This window comes from Neoarius graeffei, chromosome 19, assembly GCF_027579695.1.
Source record: "Neoarius graeffei isolate fNeoGra1 chromosome 19, fNeoGra1.pri, whole genome shotgun sequence".
In the NCBI taxonomy this organism is placed as follows: domain Eukaryota; kingdom Metazoa; phylum Chordata; class Actinopteri; order Siluriformes; family Ariidae; genus Neoarius; species Neoarius graeffei.
This window is the reverse complement of record NC_083587.1, coordinates 12,732,037-12,752,545: the sequence shown is the minus strand read 5'-3', so window position 1 is coordinate 12,752,545 and position 20,509 is coordinate 12,732,037. Positions and strand designations below refer to the sequence as shown.

The 20,509-nt window shown below is 49.5% G+C and overlaps 1 protein-coding gene across 7 annotated transcripts in view; it reads left to right on the top strand.

Moving 5' to 3' along the window:
- dip2ca (disco-interacting protein 2 homolog Ca) overlaps positions 1–20,509 on the top strand; it is a 210,705-nt gene that overhangs the window by 66,052 nt on the left and 124,144 nt on the right. The window lies entirely within an intron of this gene.

The window sequence follows — 20,509 nt, the reverse complement described above, 5'->3', positions numbered from 1 at the left end:
CTGTGAATACCATGTCCACAGTACTCCTGTTTCTCCTGAACCCACACTGAGAATCAGGCAACAGCTCCTCTGGGATGTTTTTCACCAGCCTCTGTAGCATACAGTGGGGCAAAAAAGTATTTAGTCAGTCACCAATTGTGCAAGTTCTCCCACTTGAAAAGATGAGAGAGGCCTGTAATTTTCATCATAGGTATACCTCAACTATGAGAGACAAAATGAGAAAAAAAAAAATCCAGAAAATCACATTGTCTGATTTTTAAAGAATTTATTTGCAAATTCTCATCTCATCTCATTATCTCTAGCCACTTTATCCTTCTACAGGGTCGCAGGCAAGCTGGAGCCTATCCCAGCTGACTACGGGCGAAAGGCGGGGTACACCCTGGACAAGTCGCCAGATCATCACAGGGCTGACACATAGACACAGACAACCATTCACACTCACATTCACACCTACGGTCAATTTAGAGTCACCAGTTAACCTAACCTGCATGTCTTTGGACTGTGGGGGAAACCGGAGCACCCGGAGGAAACCCACGCGGACACGGGGAGAACATGCAAACTCCACACACAGAAAGGCCCTCGCCGGCCCCGGGGCTCGAACCCAGGACCTTCTTGCTGTGAGGCGACAGCGCTAACCACTACACCACCGTGCCGCCCTATTTGCAAATTATGGTGGAAAATAAGTATTTGGTCAATAACAAAAGTTCATCTCAATACTTTGTTATATACCCTTTGTTGGCAATGACAGAAGTCAAATGTTTTCTGTAAGTCTTCACAAGGTTTTCACACAATGTTGCTGGTATTTTGGCCCATTCCTCCATGCAGATCTCCTCTAGAGCAGTGATGTTTTGGGGCTGTCACTGGGCAACATGGACTTTCAACTCCCTCCAAAGATTTTCTATGGGGTTGAGATCTGGAGACTGGCTAGGCCACTCCAGGACCTTGAAATGTTTCTTACGAAGCCACTCCTTCGTTGCCCGGGCGGTGTGTTTGGGATCATTGTCATGCTGAAAGACCCAGCCATGTTTCATCTTCAATGCCCTTGCTGATGGAAGGAGGTTTTCACTCAAAATCTCATGATACATGGCCCCATTCATTCTTTCCTTTACACGGATCAGTCGTCCTGGTCCCTTTGCAGAAAAACAGCCCCAAAGCATGATGTTTCCATCCCCATGCTTCACAGTAGGTATGGTGTTCTTTGGATGCAACTCTGCATTCTTTCTCCTCCAAACACGACAAGTTGAGTTTTTACCAAAAAGTTCTATTTTGGTTTCATCTGACCATATGACATTCCCCCAATCCTCTTCTGGATCATCCAAATGCTCTCTAGCAAACTTCAGACGGGCCTGGACATGTACTGACTTAAGCAGGGGGACACGTCTGGCACTGCAGGATTTGAGTCCCTGGTGGTGTAGTGTGTTACTGATGGTAGCCTTTGTTACTTTGGTCCCAGCTCTCTGCAGGTCATTCACTAGGTCCCCCCGTGTGGTTCTGGGATTTTTGCTTACCGTTCTTGTGATCATTTTGACCCCACGGGGTGAGATCTTGCATGGAGCCCCAGATCAAGGGAGATTATCAGTGGTCTTGTATGTCTTCCATTTTCTAATAATTGCTCCCACAGTTGATTTCTTCACACCAAGCTGCTTACCTATTGCAGATTCAGTCTTCCCAGCCTGGTGCAGGTCTACAATTTTGTTTCTGGTGTCCTTTGACAGCTCTTTGGTCTTGGCCATAGTGGAGTTTGGAGTGTGACTGTTTGAGGTTGTGGACAGGTGTCTTTTATACTGATAACGAGTTCAAACAGGTGCCATTAATAAGGTAACGAGTGGAGGACAGGGGAGCCTCTTAAAGAAGTTGTTACAGGTCTGTGAGAGCCAGAAATCTTGCTTGTTTGTAGGTGACCAAATACTTATTTTACCGAGGAATTTACCAATTAATTCATTAAAAATCCTACAATGTGATTTCCTGGATTCTTTCCCCCCATTCTGTCTCTCATAGTTGAAGTGTACCTATGATGAAAATTACAGGCCTCTCTCATCTTTTTAAGTGGGAGAACTTGCACAATTAGTGGCTGACTAAATACTTTTTTGCCCCACTGTAACTTTGGCCAAGACTTTTCCAGCAGCAGCCAGGAGTGATATGCCATGGCTGTTGCCACAGAGGGGCTTGTCTCCTTTGCCTTTATATATGGGGATGAGGTTACCACTGCTGGGGGATGGTTTCAGTCTTCCATATGTGTGACATAAAGAGGAAAAGTGCACGGGTGCAGAGGTAGCCTCCCTGTCTGAAGATCTCTGCAGGGATGTTGTCAGGGCCAGGGATCTTGTTCTTTCGTGACCTTACTGCATGATGAACCTCTTCAAGGGTTGATAGATGGTCAAGGTCTTGGATGGTGGGGCGTACAGGTAGTTCATCCTGGACTGAGTTATCTGCTGGGGAGGGCTGGTTCAGCAGAGCTTGAAAGTGCTCTGCCCACCTTTTTAAGATCAGGTTCTGGTCCTTTATGATAAATGGTACCATCGCCAGACTTCAGGGGGGAGATGGAGCAGTTTCTTGGGTGATAGATCATTTTCACTGCATCATAAAAGTTGTGCATATCATTTCTGTCAGCATGAGATTATATTTTATTTGCCTTTGATATCCACCACTCATTCTGCAGGGCACGCAATCTTGACTGCACCTCTCTTCTGGATTCTTGCCATTTTTGCCGGAGAGCAGTTGATGTAGGATTTGTGAGGACAGCACTATGTGCTTTGTGCATGCCTTTCAGTATGGAAGTTATTGTGCCCGTGTTGTCACTGAACCAGTCCTGTTGCTTTCTGCCTTTGTACCCGATGGATTGGGAAGCTGCCTCTTAGAGCCTAGAGCTCATAGAAGACCACTTCTCATCTATGGAGTCATCTGTGCTCAGGAGAAGCTCAATGTCTTCCAGATTTTCAGTCAAAGCAAGACGGAGGCTGTTCCAGATCTCAGCCTTTTCTAGCTGGATACAGTCCAGCTTATTCTTTTTGGGTTCTGGAGACGGACAGCAGGGTGTACTTTCACCAGGAGCCTGGTCATGATGAGCCGGTGAGCTGTCCAGCACTCAGCGCCTCTCATTGCAGGAGTGAGTAAGATGTCTTTTATCTCAGACCGTCTCACAATGATGTAGTCCAGCAGGTGTCAATGTTTGGAGCGTGGGTGCATCCAGGATGTTTTGTGTTTATTTTTGAGCTGGAAGAATGTGTTTGTGATGGTCAGGCCATGCTCAGCACAAAGGCTTAGCAAATGCAGACATTTGCATTGACATGACCAATGCCATGCCCACCAATGACACCACTCCATACCTTGTTGTCTTTCCCCACTCTAGCATTGAAATTGCCCAGCAAAAGGATCTTGTCTTCCTTGAGTATATGACGGAGAGCCTCATCTAGTGATTGATAGAAGCGGTCCTTCACGTCATCCCCTGATGGTAGTGTTGGTCCAAAGGCACTTAGGAGGGTAGCGTAGCATTTCTTAGCCAGAGGGATCCTGAGTGACATGAGTCTTTCGCTTATGCCAATTGGTGTTTCAGAGAGTCTTGGTAGGAAGCTATTTTTTATTCCAAGTCCTACACCATGCTGGTGTTGTCCTCCTGCAGGGTATCCCTTCCAGAAGAAGGTGTAGAGTGTCCTCCTTCAGGGAGCCTTCATCCAGGAACCTTGTCTCACTCAGAGCGGCAATGTCAATGTTGTAGCGGTTGAGTTCCGCTGCAATGAGTGCAGTTCTTCGCTGAGGTCTTTCGTCACTGGCGTCCAGCAGGGTTCGAATGTTCCATGTCGCCAGTTTAAGAGGGACAGTTTTCTTGCATTTATTTCAACCGCAGAGTGGAATGTCCCGATAGGTGTGGTAGCCTATCCAGGATACCCTGAGTGGGTAATGTTTAGGCCACCTTTTCTAGGCCCCTCCCCCACTTGGATCCTAAATAGGGCTCCTAAATAGGGCTGCTCAGTCACACAGGGGTCTGCCAAGAGCAGCTGCCACTCAGCCCAGCTGCTGGCGACCATAAACAGTCCTGTGCCACTGGCGTGCAGGGATCTTACTAGGAGCTCCCAGTGCATTCAAACCTGCTGCCGTCACCAGACACCCTATCGCCGCCAGACTTTCCATTGCCAGTTGCTGGTCTTACCGAGGCAGAGGTGGATACCTGCGCAGAGACATTATTTAGAGTGCCATTGGGGGTGCGCATGTCCCAGCAGCACTTCTTCACTGTGAGAGGGTGGGACTTGGTGGCAAGGGAAAGCCCAAGATGACCAGGACTCTTCCACAGCTGCAGGAGGCTGCCGGAACTCCAGTCTTTCGGAGAACTGCCTGTTGCATGCCGCCACACATGTTGCTTTTCTCTCAGGGTGTGCTCCCCTAGCCTTTGTCATCCTCGACTTACCCACAAGTGGTTGGCCAATGCAGTCAAATCAGACAGATTTGACTCACACACATACACAATGTACATATCCCAAACACATACTGTACACAACCCAAATACACACTGTACACAATGCACACAAACTATACCCAACTCTCTCTCACACACACTGTACACAACTCAGACAGATTTGACACAGCTCTCTCTCATACACACACACACACACACACACTACCCATCCCACACAACCTGAACACAACCCCCTCACACATACTGTACACAATCCAAACACACACTGTACACAATGCACACAAACTGTACCCAACTCTCACACACACTGTACACAACTCAGACACATTTGACACAGCTGTCTCTCTCACTCACACACACACACACACACACACACAGTACACAGCCGACACAGACTGTACACAGCCCACACAAACTGTACACAACTCACACACACACACACCACACACACTGTACCCATCACTCTCACACACACACTGTACCCATCCCACACAACCTGAACACAACCCCCTCACACATACTGTACACAACCCAAACACACACATTGTACACAAATCACTCACACACACACACACACACACACACACACACAGTACACAACCTAAACTCACACTGTACACAACTCACACACACAAAACCCAGCCCACACACAACCCATCACACACACACACACAGTACACAGCCGACACACACAGACTGTACACAGCCCACACAAACTGTACACAACTCACACACACACACACACACACACACACAGCACCCATCCCACACAACCTGAACACAACCCCCTCACACATACTGTACACAACCCAAACACACACATTGTACACAAATCACGCACACACACACACGTGCGCGCACAGACACACACACAGTACACAACCTAAACTCACACTGTACACAACTCACACACACACACACACACACACACACAGTACCCATCTCTCTCTCTCTCTCTCTCTCTCTCACACACACACACACACACTGTACCCATCTCTCTCTCACACACACACACACACACACACACACACTGTACCCATCTCTCTCACACACACACACACACACACACACACACACACACACACAGAGTACCCATCCCACACAACCTGAACACAACCCCCTCACACATACTGTACACAACCCAAACACACACATTGTACACAAATCACACACACACACAGTACACAACCTAAACTCACACTGTACACAACTCACTCACACACACACACACACACACTACCCATCTCTCTCTCTCTCACACACACACACACACACACACACACACACACACACACTGTACCCATCTCTCTCACACACACACACACACACACAGTACCCATCTCTCTCTCTCTCACACACACACACACACACACACACACACCACACACACTGTACCCATCACTCACACACACACACACACCAGACATGCTGTACACAACTCACACAGGCTGTATACAACTCAAACATGCTGTACCCAACTCACACCCACACTGTACACAACCGAAACACACACTGTATCCAAGCCATACACACTGAACACTACCCATACACACACTGGACACAGCTCTCTCTCACACACACACACACACAGTACATAAAAGTCATACACACTGTGTACACACAGTTGACTTGCTGACTTAAGGACTGCAGTTGTCGTGAACGGTTTTGCGCTTGGGTTTCCATCGTTGGGGGGTTTATAGCATCAATGAAGCTGACTATGTTAGGACTGTTAATGTTATAGTCATGTTGTCTGTTGTTGCCCTTTTGAGTCTGGTTCCTCTCGAGATTTCTTCCTCATGCCGTCTGAGGGAGTTTTTTCTTGCCACCGTCGCCACAGGCGTGCTCATTGGGGATAGATTAGGGATAAAATTAGCTCATATTTTAAGTCGTTCAAATTCTGTAAAGCTGCTTAGCGACAATGTTTACTGTTAAAAGCGCTCGAACCCGGACCTTCTTGCTGTGAGGCAACAGCGCTAACCACTACACCACCGTGCCGCCTGACCCCAGTCTTTCATTCGAAACTCACATTGATAACTGTGGCAGCAGGGGCATGGTCAAGCGTCGATCTGTGACTGGAGGGCAGAGTCAGGGAAGATAAGTGGCAGAATCACTGCACCTGATGTCAGTTAACCTGTGTTTGTGTGTCTTCCCCAGTGACCATGCCCTATATAACGAGAGAGAGAGCAGAGGAAGGGAGCTCTCTCCTCAACCATACATTTTGCACAGTGTGCGTGACATAAACAAAGTGCCTTGATCAGTCAGAATCTCTTTGGGGATTCCGACTCGGGAGATGACGTGGAAGAGTGCTTCCGCAATACTACGTGCTGAGATATTGCGAAGAGGCACTGGTTCCGGGTATCGCGTTGCATAGTCCACTAGAACTAAAATAAAGCGATACCCTCGTGTTGACCGATCTAATGGACCGACGAGATCCATCCCAATTCTTTCGAACGGGGTTTCGATTAATGGTAGAGGGCACAAAGGCGCTTTTGGAATGGCCGCTGGATTTACTAACTGGCATTCGTGACATGCCGTACACCACCTACGGATATCGCCGCGAATCCCTGGCCAATAGAACCGGGCCATTATTCGGGCTAGTGTCTTATCCTGCCCCAAGTGTCCAGCCATGGGATTAAAGTGAGCCGCCTGGAATATCAATTCCCGGCAGCTCTTTGGGATCAAAAGTTGTGTGATCGGCTCCTTAGTCTGAGTGTCCTGCGTCACTCGGTATAATCTATCCTTTATAATGGAGAAATAGGGGAAGGACGGGGTGGCGTTTGGCTAGAGCGTTTGACCATCGATTACTCTCACTTGGTCAAACGCATGCCGCAGAGTCTCGTCTCGCGACTGCTGTAATGGGAAATCCGCGAGGGATTCCCCAAGAGAGGGAGGAGGAGGCTGCTGCTCCTCACTCTGATGCAGACAGCTCTGTGACAGCTGCTCCCACCAATGCCACACCAGGACCTCCCCCTGCTGAACTACGGCAGGACCCACTCTTCACTAAATGAGTCATTAACTCCCGAAATCCTGGCCAATCAGTCCCCAAAATTATCGAGTGGGTAAGGCGAGGATTAACTGCCACCTTTACACTAAATTTTTCCCCTTGAAGTAGAATGTGGACCAACACTAAAGGGTAGTTGTGAACATCCCCATGCACACACAACGCCTTCACCAATTGTGCTCCCCCCAATGCCTCGTCTTGCACCAGGCTTTGGTGGATTGAGGTCTGATTACAGCCGGAGTCCACCAAAGCCTGATACGTATCCCCTTGGACACTCACCGGTATGCGATATGCTCCGGCCCGATCGAGGGCAGTTCCTGGTGCATTGGGGATCCGGACCACCACGCCCACCTCCATTGCCAAGCACTGATGCTGGAGGTGCCCCGGCTCCCCACAGCGCCAGCAAACTGGCCCGGGCTCTCTCTCTGCACCGGCGCTCTGGGGCTCACTCACCTGGGGGGGGGGGGGGGGGGGGAGAGACAGACACGGAAGCGGGAAATGGGAGGGCACCACGGGTGCGGCGGGCTGGCTGGGGTGGAGCCGGCCCCCGCCTCCGCGGTGGGGGAACAGGGCGAGGACGAGACACAGAAGAGGAGGGAGAGAGGAGATCTGCGATCCTGCCGTTGGAACAGCCGCCAAATGATCCTCCGCCAACTCGATGGTCTGATCCAGCGACGCTGGGCGATGGCACTGGACCCACTCCGTGGTCCCTTTGGGAAGTCAGGCGATGAACTGCTCCAGTACCACCAGATCGACGATTTCCTCAGCGTCGCGGTTGTCAGCCCTCAGCCACCGCCGGCAGGCGTCCCGGAGTTCCTGGCCAAATGCGAACGGCTGGCCGGCCAGCCGACCTCCTTTAGGCGTAGAGCGTGGAAGCACTGGCATTGTTGTTCAGGGGTGCGCCCCACACGCTGGAGGACGGCCCGGCGCAGGTCTGCGTAGACCAGCCGGCTGTCGGCGGGGAGCTGTAGCGCAGCCAGCTGCGCCTCGCCCATTAGCAGGGGGAGGAGGCGCGCCGTGCGCTGTTCCATCGGCCAGCCCCAGGCCTCTGCTGCTTGCTCAAAGAGCGCTAGGAAGGCCTTGGGGTCGTCGTGCGGGCCCATCTTCGTTAGGGTGAGGTGGGGAGGGCCCACGGCGGTGGAGGTGGTGGACCCCGCCGACGCAAGGCGGTGCCGGAACACCTGACGATCTTCCTGTTGTGCCAGCACCAGGGCCTCGAACCTTTGCGCTTGCTCCTTTCGGAGGGCGACCAGCACCTGGTGCTAGCTCTGTTGGGCCGTGGCGAGGGCATGGATCAGGTCCGTGAAGGGGGAGGACTCCATGGGGCTGTTCTCCTCTGTGCTCCTTCCCGGGTTTCAGCACCACTGTAGGACTTTGAGCAGGTGGGTGGAGCACAGAAGTACGGCAGGCCAGAACTGAGTTTCAAAAAGCTCTTTATTTTCAGCTTTTTCAATCTCCCAGTCACACAGACACGCACACACACACACACACACACACACACACACATCAGTCGTCTGGTTGGGGAGAGAGCTCCCTTCCTCTGTTCTTTCTCTCGTTACATAGGGCGCAGTCACTGGGGAAGGCACACAAACACAGGTTAACTGACATCAGGTGCAGTGATTCTGCCACTTACCTTCCCTGACTCCGCCCTCCGGTCACAGACCGCCACTTGACCACGCCCCTGCTGCCGTAATAACATTACCCGGATAGCTTTCTTTCATCTCAGAAATATTGCTAAGATAAGAAATTTAATGTCACTACATGACGTGGAAAAACTAGTTCATGCTTTCGTTACCTCCAGGTTGGATTATTGTAATGCCTTACTGTCTGGATGTTCCAATAAGTGCATAAACAAGCTCCAGTTAGTTCAAAATGCAGTGGCAAGAGTCCTTACTAGAACTAGAAAATATGACCCCATCACCCCTGTCCTATGCACACTGCATTGGCTCCCAATCAAATTTCGTATTGATTATAAAAGTAGTACTATTGACCTTTAAAGCAATAAATGGTCTTGCACCACAGTACCTGAGCGAACTTCTGGTCCTCTATGTCCCGCCACGCCTACTTAGATCAAAAGGTGCAGGCTGTCTGCTGTTACCTCGTATAGTGAAGGCTACATCAAGGGGCAGAGCCTTTTCTTACAAAGCCCCACAGTTATGGAACAGCCTTTCAAGTAATGTCCGGGAATCAGACACAGTCTCAGCGTTTAAGTCTCGGCTGAAAGCATCTGTTTAGTGAAGCCTTTTGTTAATGGTGTTTATGAGGTAAAGGTGTAGATCTGGAGGGTCCTCAGTTATAGAGTGTTTTGGTAAACTGGGATGTATGGATGCCGTCAGTCCCCCACTCGCTTGCTCACTCGAGTTTGTTGACGGTGTAGTGGCTGGCTGCTTTATGTCCCGGGGCTCCCTCATGCCTGTGTTACCTTCTGGCTCTCCCCTTTTAGTTATGCTGTCATAGTTAGTTGCCGGAGTCCCTGCTTGTACTCAGTGCAATATGTATACTGTTCCTACTTATTCAGGTGACATTGGGCATACCTAACAACCTGTGTTCTCTCCCCCCCCCCAAAAAAAAAAAAAATCTGTCCCTCTGAGTTACGTGTCAATCCTGAGATCGAGATGCTGACCTCTTCTGCTCCTCAGACCTGTCTGATCCATCCTGGTGCCCTGTGTCTGGTTGGAGTCTCCAGCACATCGCTCCTGTGGAGGATGGCCCCATGTGGACAGTTGAAAGTCACACCTAGAGGACGCTCTGGACACTTACAGTAATGCTTTTATGGCTGAGGACTACAGTTGACTTGCTAACTTTAGGACTGCAGTTGTCATGAACAGTTTTGCACTCAAGTTTCCATCAATGAGGAGTTATAACATCAACGAAACTGACTTCATGTTAAAACTGTTAATGTTATAGTCATGTTGTCTGTTGTTTCCCAAATGAGGATGGATTCCCTTTTGAGTCTGGTTCCTCTCGAGGTTTCTTCCTCATGTTGTCTGAGGGAGTTTTTCCCTTGCCACCGTCGCCACAGGCTTGCTCATTGGGGATAGATTAGGGATAAGATTAGCTCATGTTTCAAGTCGTTCAAATTCTGTAAAGCTGCTTTGTGACAATGTTTACTGTTAAAAGCACTATACAAATAAACCTGACACACTGTACCTATCCCACACAAACTGTACACAACCCCGACACAAACAGCACACAACCTACACACCCACACAACCCACAAACACTGTACACAACCCACACACACTGTACACAAACCTCATACATTGTACACAACTCACACAGACAGTACACAACTAACCCACAACCTGTACACAACCCACACACACAATGAACACAACTCACTCACTCACACAAACCCCCCCCCACACACTATACACAACTCGTACATACACTGTACACAACTCAGACACATTGGACACAGCTCACACACGCACTGTCCCACCCCACACAAACTGTACACAACCCCCACATATACAGCCCACACACTCTGTACGCAACTTACACACGCACACACACACACACACACACACACACGCTGTACACAACTTACACAGGCTGAATACAATCCACACATTTTTTACCCAACTCACGCACACTGTATACAACCCACACACACTGTACAGAACTCAGACACACTGGACACAGCACACACAGTGTACACAACTCACACACACACACTGTCCCATCCCACAAACTGTACACAACCCCTACATACACAGCCCACACACTCTGTACGCAACTCTCTCTCTCTCACACACACACACACACACACACACACACACTGTACACAACTTAGACTGTATACAATTCACACATGCTGTTCCCAACTTACGCACACTGTACACAATCCACACACACTGTACACAACTCGGACACATTGGACACAACACACACACTGTACACAACTCACATGCACAATGTCCCATCCCAAACAAACTGTACACAACCCCCACATACACTGCCCACACACACTGTACACAACTCACAATGTACACAACCCAAACACACACTGTACACAAAACACACTGTACACAACCCACCCACACACACAGTAAACAACCGACACACACAATGTACACAACTCTCTCACACACACACACAGTACTCAACCCAAACACACGCTGTACCCAATTCACACACACACACACACACACACACACACACACAGTACCCACCCAAACACATACTGTATTCAACCCACACACACTGTACACAACTCACAAACACTACACAGCCCTCCCCCCCCCACACTGTACCATCCCACACAAACTGTATACAACCCCCCACACAGTACACAACCCCCCCACAGTATCCAACCCATTAACACTGAACACAACCCTCACACTGTACACAACTCTCTTTTACACACACACACACACACACACACACACACTCTGTACCCATCACACACACACACAAACTGTACCTGACCCATACACACTGTACACAAGCCACACACACTGTACACAACACACACTGTACACAGCCCACACACACTACACAACCCTCACAGACACACACAGAGTACACAACTCACACACGGTACACAACCCCCCCACACACACACACGCACGCACACACACACACACACTGTACAGAACTCTCACACAACTCACATACACACATGCACACACACTACACAACTCACAGTGTACATAACCCTCACACACAACACAACACAACACACACACACACAGTGTATACACATTTTGGTTGGGGTGAGGGGTTTGATTTTGGTTGACAAGTGGATTGTTGACATTTCTCCTGACCGAATCTTTGTGTTTGAGTGTCTGTTTGAGTGTGGTGTTTGTGTGTGTTTGAGTGTGTGTGTATGCGTGTGTGTTTGAGTGTGTATTTGAGAGTGTGTTGTCTGACTATGTGTTTGAGTGTGTGTTTTGAGAGTGTGTTGTCTGAGTGTGTGTTTATACGTGGATGTTTGAGTGTGTGTGTGTATGCATGTGTTTTTGAGTGTGTATTTATTGAGATACCTGAATGTAAACCAGTTCTCCTTTCTCTGCTGCTTCAGGTGTCAAAAATGTTTCTATTGGCTGATCAGTGATGATGCAACAGGAAGAAACATTCAGCTCCAGTAACATCTCAGAAACCCGGAAACCTTTTTTTTTTTTAGTTTGTTTCCTCCTTTTACTCAGGAATAATGTGTTTTTATTGCTCTGGTAACCATCCTGGTGAACTTGGCTCCTCCCCTTCCTCCTGTTCCTTCTGGAACAGATTCATTCATTAAAAATACATCAGAGAATCAGAGAAGAGATTTAAATAATATCAATGTCTCAGTAGGAGACCAGTGACCGCCGCATTCTTCTTTCACATTCTCGCACCTGTGAAGCTGCTGTGTATCTTTAAAAAAAAAGTTGGAGTGATAATGCTGAATTAGGATCATGCACCTCTGCATCTGAAGGCTTCAGTATACAGAAAATAATTAATAGGTATAAACATTAGTGAACGTAATCACAATCAGAAGTGCAGAAATTAATTATATTTCAGGATATACACACACACAGACCTTTGTCTTCCGTTAACATAATTAAATGTCTGCTCTAAGATGCATCTTTTCGGCTGTCCTGCAGTTTGAGAGATATCTCACTGCTGCTTGGGTCTGAGTCTGTTTAAAACAGTTCATTACTCGTGACATGGTGACCTCATGACCTTGTGAGCCTGTGACCTGAAGCTTCATTTGAATGCTGGCATAATGCTAATATAAATTCACACAGAGACATTATACACAGTGTCCTGTGGTTAGTGTTATTGTTGCTGTTTTGCAGGATGTAATGAATATCATACATGATATGGGTGTGTGTAAGATGCACAGCTCTGGTCTCTCACACACACACACACACACACACACACACTGTACTGCACCTGTTCAGCCTCTCATCAGAGAACCCACAGGGACATGGTGCTCAGTCTGTTGCCATGGTGATGGCTGCTCTATTTTTTGTGATCTCTTGTGAGGCCCACATACCTACACACTACTGCTCCTCATTCCTTACGTCCAGCTCCATGCAAGGACGTGTTATCCTAATGGGCTTCATGGGCAGCTGCTCAGGGCCTCGGCCACTAGGGGGCCTCGGAGGTAGCGAGATCGGAAAATATGAAACGATATTTTCAGAAGTTTTGATCATATTGATAAAATTTTTGATGCATTTCGCCACCCGTAAGGAAGTCCACCTTGTCCCATCGCATAAATCACCCGTCACTGTCAATATGATCACTGTCCACCATGTCTTCACATGCTACGCCAGCTTGAGTTCAATGATTTAATTAATGACTTCGCTTTCCAGAAAAGTAGGAAAGTGCCCTTGTAAGTTGACCCATGGCTGTCAAACTGAATGCGCAAAGCTGTGTGCCACTGCTGTTTGGAACATTACGTGTGTGAAAGGATGAAATGTTTCACATAGCCTAACATTTTGAGATTTATTTCTGAGAAGCAAGATATTTTTCTTTCTTTGTTATCGCTCTTTGTTTTCACAAGTTAAAAGTCGCCTGGATTCCAAAATGAAAACGAACGGTTATATACCAAATGAATGTTCTTGTTCTGAATACTAAAGAAACTGTTGTAGGCCTAGGTTATGTTCTTGACATGTTGTTCATTGACCGCCCAATCGCACACTTCTTCAGGTTGGCTGTGAGACCCGCTCGCCTCAGCGACCCAAGGACCCAAGGTGTTGCAAATGCCGCGGCCAGTCATTACTATAGATTATGATATTGTCTAAGTATGCGGCCGCATAGGTGGCATGGGGGCGGAGGACCCTGTCCATAAGCTGCTGGAACGTAGCGGGTGCCCCAAACAGCCCAAAAGGAAATGTGACAAATTGGTGTAAGCCAAACGGTGTGGAAAAGGCCGTTTTTTCTCGGGATAGTGGAATCAAAGGGATCTGCCAATAACCCTTTGTCAAATCCAGTGTCGAATAAAAGCGAGCCGTGCCTAGTCGATCCAGCAACTCGTAACAAGGCATTGGGTACGCATCGAATTTAGACACCGCGTTGACTTTTCTATAGTCCACACAGAACTGGACCAACCCGTCGGCCTTGGGAACCAAGACCACCGGGCTGCTCCAGTCACTGTGGGACTCCTCAACGATGCCCATTTCGAGCATGGCCTCGAGTTCTTCCCGAACCACCTTCTTCTTGTGTTCGGGTAACCTGTAAGGGCAGCTGCGCACTACCACCCCCGGGGGCGTCTCGATGTAGTGCTCTATGAGGCGGGTGCGGCCGGGCAGGGGCGAGAACACGTCCGAAAATTTGGTCTGCAACTGGGCAACCTCCGTGAGTTGGGTCGGGGAGAGGTGGTCTCCACAGGGGACCGGAGAGGTAAGCGATGTCGATGTTCCCTTTTGAACCTCCGACCCCAGCTCCGCCTTCTCCGGAACCAATGACACCAACGCCACGGGGACCTCCTCGTTCCAGAGTTTGAGCAGATTGAGGTGGTAAATCTGTAGTGCCCCACCCCTTTCCGTTCGTCTCACCTCATAGTCAATGTCCCCGACTCACCGTGTGACCTCAAAGGGTCCTTGCCACTTGGCGATCAATTTGGAGCTCGATGTGGGCAACAGTACGACTACTTTATCTCCCGGTGCGAACTCCCTAAGGAGCGTACCCCTGTCGTACAGGCGGATTTGCCGTTCTTGGGCCTGCTGCAAATTATCCTGGGTTAGGTGTTTGAGTGTGTGGAGTTTTGCGCACAAGTCAATAACGTATTGGATTTCATTTTTGCTCAGTGAAGGTCTCTCCTCCCAATTTTCCCACAGTACATCTAGGATGCCGCGTGGCTTACGCCCATATAATAATTAGAACGGGGAGAACCCCGTGGAGGCTTGTGGGACCTCTCGCACTGCAAATAACAGGTTTGAGCCATTTATCCCAATTGGGTGCGTCCTTGCATACAAACTTTTTAATTATATTCTTTAGGGTGCGATTGAATTGTTCAACTAAACCGTCCGTTTGTGGGCGATAAACACTGGTGCGGATCGGCTTAATTCCCAATAAGCCATACAGTTCGCGCAGTGTGCGTGACATAAACGAAGTGCCTTGATCAGTCAGAATCTCTTTGGGGATTCCGACTCGGGAGATGACGTGGAAGAGTGCTTCTGCAATACTACGTGCTGAGATATTGCGCAGAGGCACTGGTTCCGGGTATCGCATTGCATAGTCCACCAGAACTAAAATAAAGCGATACCCTCGTGTTGACCGATCTAATGGCCCGACGAGATCCATCCCAATTCTTTCGAACGGGGTCTCGATTAATGGTAGAGGGCACAAAGGTGCTTTTGAAATGGCTGCTGGATTTACTAACTGGCATTCGCAGCACGCCGTACACCACCTATGGACATCGCCGCGAATCCCTGACCAATAGAACCGGGCCATTATTCGGGCTAGTGTCTTATCCTACCCCAAGTGTCCAGCCATGGGATTAAAGTGAGCCACCTGGAATATCAATTCCCAGCGGCTCTTTGGGATCAAAAGTTGTGAGATCGTCTCCTTAGTCTGAGTGTCCTTCGTCACTCGGTATAATCTATCCCTCATAATGGAGAAATAGGGGAAGGACGGGGTGGCGTTTGGCTGGAGCATTTGACCATCGATTACTCTCACTTGGTCAAACGCATGCCGCAGAGTCTCGTCTCGCGATTGCTCTAACGGGAAATCCGCGAGGGATTCCCCGAGAGAGGGAGGAGGTGCCTGCTGCTCCTCACTCTGATGCGGTGATGATGTAGACAGCTCTGTGACAGCTGCTCCCACCAATGCCACACCGGGACCTCCCCCTGCTGAACTACGGCAGGACCCACTCTTCACTAAATGAGTCATTAACTCCCGAAATCCTGGCCAATCAGTCCCCAAAATTATCGAGTGGGTAAGGTGAGGATTAACTGCCGCCTTTACACTAATTTTTTCCCCTCGAAATAGAATGTGGACCAACACTAAAGGGTAGTTGTGAACATCCCCATGCACACACAACACCTTCATCAATTGTGCTCCCCCCAATGCCTCGTCTTGCACCAGGCTTTGGTGGATTGAGGTCTGGTTACAGCGGGAGTCCACCAAAGCCTGATACGTATCCCCTTGGACACTCACCGGTATGCGATACGCTCCGGCCCGATTGAGGGCGGTTCCTGGCGCGTCAGGGATCCAGACCACCTCCATTGCCAAGCACTGATGCTGGAGGTGCCCCGGCTCCCCACAGCACCAGCAAACCGGCCCGGGCTTTCTCTCTGCACCGGCGCTCTGGGGCTCACTCACCTGAGGGGAGAGAGAGACAGACACGGAAGTGGGAAACGGGAGGGCACCGCGGGTGCGGCGGGCCGGCTGGGGTGGAGCCGGCCCCCCGCCTCCACCTCCGCAGTGGGGGAACGGGGTGAGCACGAGACACAGAAGGGGAAGGGGAGAGAGAGAGAGGAGAGAGGGGAAGAGGAGATCTGCAATCCTGCCATGGGAACAGCTGTCAAATGATCCTCCGCCAACTCGATGGCCTGATCCAGTGACGCTGGGCGATGGCACTGGACCCACTCCGCGATCCCTTTGGGAAGTCGGACAATGAACTGCTCCAGTGCCACCAGATTGACGATTCCCTCGGCGTTGTGGTTGTCAGCCCTCAGCCACCACCGGCAGGCGTCCTGGAGTTGCTGGCCAAACGCGAACGGCCGGCCGACCTCCTCTAGGCGTAGAGCGCAGAAGCGCTGGCGTTGTTGTTCTGGGGTGCGCCCCACACGCTGGAGGATGGCCTGGCGCAGGTCCTTGCAGACCAGCTGGCTGTCGGCGAGAAGCTGTAGCGCGGCCAGCTGCGCCTCGCCCGTTAGCTGCTTGCTCGAAGAGCGCTAGGAAGGCCTTGGGGTCGTCGTGCGGGCCCATCTTCGTTAAGGTGAGGTGGGGAGGGCCCGCGGCGGTGGAGGTGGTGGACCCTGCCGACGCGAGTAGGTGCCGGAACACCTGACGATCTTCTTCTTGTGCCAGCATCAGGGCCTCGAAACTTTGCGATTGCTCCTTTCGGAGGGCGACCAGCACCTGGTGCTGGCTCTGTTGGGCCATGGCGAGGGTGTGGATCAGGTCCACGAAGGGGGAGGACTCCATGGGGCTGTTCTCCTCTGTGCTCCGCTCCTGGGTTTCGGCACCACTGTAAGACTTTGAGCAGGTGGGTGGAGCGCAGAAGTATGGCAGGCCAGAACGGAGTTTTCAAAACTCTTTATTTTCAGCTTCTCAGCCTTCACAATCTCCCAGTACCACCGACATGCACACACACATCATTTGTCTGGTTGGGGAGAGAGTTCCCTTCCTCTGCTCTCTCTCTCCTTATATAGGGCGCGGTCACTGGGGAAGACACACAAACACAGGTTAATTGACATCAGGTGCAGTGATTCTGCCACTTACCTTCCCTGACTCTGCCCTCCGGTCCCAGACTGACGCTTGACCACGCCCCCGCTGCCACAGCTATATTCTTGTGCCCTGTATTTCCGTGTGCTGCATTCTCATGTGCTGTATTCCCATGCACTGTATTGCCATACCCTGTATTTTCGTGCCCTGTATTCCCATGCACTGTATTCCTGTGGCCTGTATTCCTGTGTTCTGTATTCCCGTGTGCCGTATTCCCGTGCGCTGTATTTCCATACCCTTAATTCCTGTGTGCTGTATTCCCATATGCTGTTTTCCCATGCATTGTATTCTTGTGCCCTGTATTCCCATGCACTGTATTCTCTTGCCCTGTATTCCTGTGTGCTGTATTCCCATGCGCCATATTTCCGTAGTCTGTATTCCCGTGTTTTTTTTTTCCATGTGCTGTATTCCCATGCCCTGTATTCTCGTGCCCTGTATTCCAATGCACTGTATTCTTGTGCCCTGTATTCCTCTGCACTGTATTCTCATGCCCTGTATTCTCGTGCCCTGTATTCCTCTGCACTGTATTCTCGTGTCCTGTATTCTGGTGTGCTGTATTCCCATGTGCTGTTTTCCCATGCATTATATTCTCGTGCCCTGTATTCCCATACACTGTATTCTTGTGCCCTGTATTCCCTTGCCCTGTCTTCCCGTGCCCTGTATTCCCATGTGCTGTATTCCTGTGTGCTGTATTCCCGTGCGCTGTATTCCCATATGCTATATTCTCATGTGCTGTTTTCCCATGCACTGTAGTCCTGTGTGCTGTACTCCCATGCACCGTATTTTCGTACCCTGTATTCCCGTGTACTGTAGTCCCGTTCGCTGTATTAAAGTGCCCTGTATACCCATGCACTGTATTCTCTTGCCCTGTATTCCCGTGTGTGTATTCCCATGTGCCGTATTTCCGTACCCTGTATTCCCGTGTGCTGTATTCCCATGTGATTTATTCCCATGCACTGTATTCCCATGTCCTGTTTTCCTGTATGCTGTATTCCTGTGTGCTGTATTCCCATGCGCTGTATTCTCATGCCCTGTATTCCTGTGTGCTGTATTCCCGTATGCTGTATTTCTGTACCCTGTATTCCCGTGTGCTGTGTTCCCATTTGCTGTATTCTCATGCCCTGTATTCCAATGCACTGTATTCTTGTGCCCTGTAATCCTGTGTGCTGTATTCCCATGCACCATTTTTCTGTACCCTGTATTCCCATGTGCTATATTCTTGTGCCATGTATTTCCATGTGCTGTATTCCCATGTGTTGTATTCCCATGCACTCTATTGCCATACCCTGTATTCTCATGCACTGTATTCTCGTGCCCTGTATTCCTGTATGCTGCATTCCCATGTGCTGTATTCCCGTGCGCTGTATTTCCATACACTGTATTCCTGTGTGCTGTATTCCCATATGCTGTATTCCCATGCATTGGATTCTCATGCCATGTATTCCCATGCACTATATTCTCGCACCCTGTATTCCTGTATGCTGTATTCTCATGCGCCATATTTCGTACCCTGTATTCCTGTGTGCTGTATTCCCGTGGGCTGTATTTCGATGTGCTGTATTCCCATGCAGTGTATTCTTGTGCCCTGTATTCCCATGCAATGTATTCTTGTGCCCTGTATTCCTTTGTGCTGTATTTCCATGTGCTGTATTCCCGTGTACCGTATTTCTGTACCGTGTATTCCTGCGTGCTGTATTCTCGTGCCCTGTATTCCCATGCACTGTATTCTTGTGCCCTTTATTCCCGTGTGCTGTATTCCCATGCGCCATATGTCTGTACCCTGTATTCCTGTGTGCTGTATTCCAGTGTGCTTTATTCCGATGTGCTGTATTTTCATGCCCTGTATTCTTGTGCCCTGTATTCCTATGCACTGTATTCTCCTGCCCTGTTTTCCTGTGTGCTGTATTCTTATGCTCTGTATTCCCATGCACTGTATTCTTGTGCCCTGTATTCCTGTGTGCTGTATTCCCATATGCAGTATTCTCGTGTGCTGTATTCCCATGTGCTGTATTCCCATGCACTGTATTCTTGTACCCTGTATTCCCATGTGCTGTATTCTCGTGCCCTGTATTCCCATGCACAGTATACTTGTGCCCTTTTCCTGTGTGCTGTGTTCCCATACGCCATATTTCCATACCCTCTATTCCTGTGTGCTTTATTCCCATGCGCTGTATCCCCATGTGCTGGATTCTTGTGCCCTTTATTCCCATGTGCTGTATTCCCGTGTGCCGTATTTCCGTACCCTGTATTCCTGGGTGCTGTATTCCCATGTGCTGTATTCCCATGCACTGTATTCTCGTGCCCTGTATTCCTGTGTGCTGTATTCCCATGCGCTGTATTTCTGTACCCTGCATTCTCGTGTGCTATATTCCCATGCGCTGTATTGTCGTGCCCTGTATTCCTGTGTGCTGTATTCCCGTGCGCCATATTTCTGTACCCTGTATTCCCGTGTGCTGTATTCCCATGTGCTGTATTCTCGTGCCCTGTATTCCGGTGTGCTGTATTCCCATGTGCCTTATTTCTGTACCCTGTATTCCCGTGTGCTTTATTGCCATGCACTGTATTCCCATGCACTGTATTCTCGTGCCCTGTATTCTCATGCACTGTATTCTTGTGCCCTGTATTCCTGTGGGCCGTATTTCCGTACCCTGTATTCCCGGGTGCTGTATTCACCGTATTTCCCTACCCTGTATTTCTATGCACTATATTCTTGTGTC